The sequence below is a fragment of the Procambarus clarkii genome, chromosome 52 (genome assembly GCF_040958095.1).
Source record: "Procambarus clarkii isolate CNS0578487 chromosome 52, FALCON_Pclarkii_2.0, whole genome shotgun sequence".
In the NCBI taxonomy this organism is placed as follows: domain Eukaryota; kingdom Metazoa; phylum Arthropoda; class Malacostraca; order Decapoda; family Cambaridae; genus Procambarus; species Procambarus clarkii.
In genome coordinates this window covers 8,279,647-8,280,578 of record NC_091201.1, presented here as the reverse complement: position 1 = coordinate 8,280,578, position 932 = coordinate 8,279,647, and positions in this window count along the sequence as shown.

Genomic DNA, 932 nt, shown 5'->3' with positions numbered 1-932 from the left:
GCGGCGCCGCTCTGGTGGTGTCGCCCACGTGGCCAGGGTCAGTGACATGCTTGCCATAGGCATGGTCCGTAAGGGCAACCTTCGCCCCTTGCCCTAGTGGGCGCCTAGGCCACGAGGCGTACACGTGAGTAGTGGGAAATGGGGCGTAGACCGGCTATTTTGTTTTTTTCCACAGCCGGTCTACGCACCAGGGGCGTAGACCGGCTATTTTGTTTTTTTCCACAGCCGGTCTACGCACCCTGGGTTTTACGAACTTTTTTTCCACAGCCGGTCTACGCACCCTGGGTTTTACGAACTTTTTTTCCACAGCCGGTCTACGCACCCTGGGTTTTACGAACTTTTTTTCCACAGCCGGTCTACGCACCCTGGGTTTTTTCGATTCAACTTGCCTGGGGATTAAAAAGCCGGTCCCTGGCACACCCAAATTTCGTTACCCCAGTGACCCATGCACAGGCATCGGTCAATGACGTCATCAGCTAGCCAGTCTTCATTTTCCCTGAATAAGTTCATTTTCTGTTATAGTGTATTTATTCCCATTTTCAATATTTATAGTAAAGGGGGATTAAAAGGCCGCCTTCTGTCAAGCCTAATGTACAATGACGTCATCCATCATAAGCTCGTTTTTCTCAATAAGGCATTTCCATAATGTTGCCATTTTTCTAGGATCATTTCAAAGCTAAGATTTCAAATTAACACGAGAAATGAGTTCAGCTCTGTCACCAAAGGAGTATTTACCCAGGTCTTTTTCCTAAATCTAAAACTTATTCCAATTTATACCCATTGTTTCGTGTTCTATCTCGTGTTTATAGCCTATTAATATCCCCCTTTATCATGTCCATTCTTTAACACCTCTATCATGTCACCCCTATTTCTTCTTCGCCTTTGTAGATAATGCAATTTAAGCTTTGTCAATCTGACTCCAAGGATTGCTT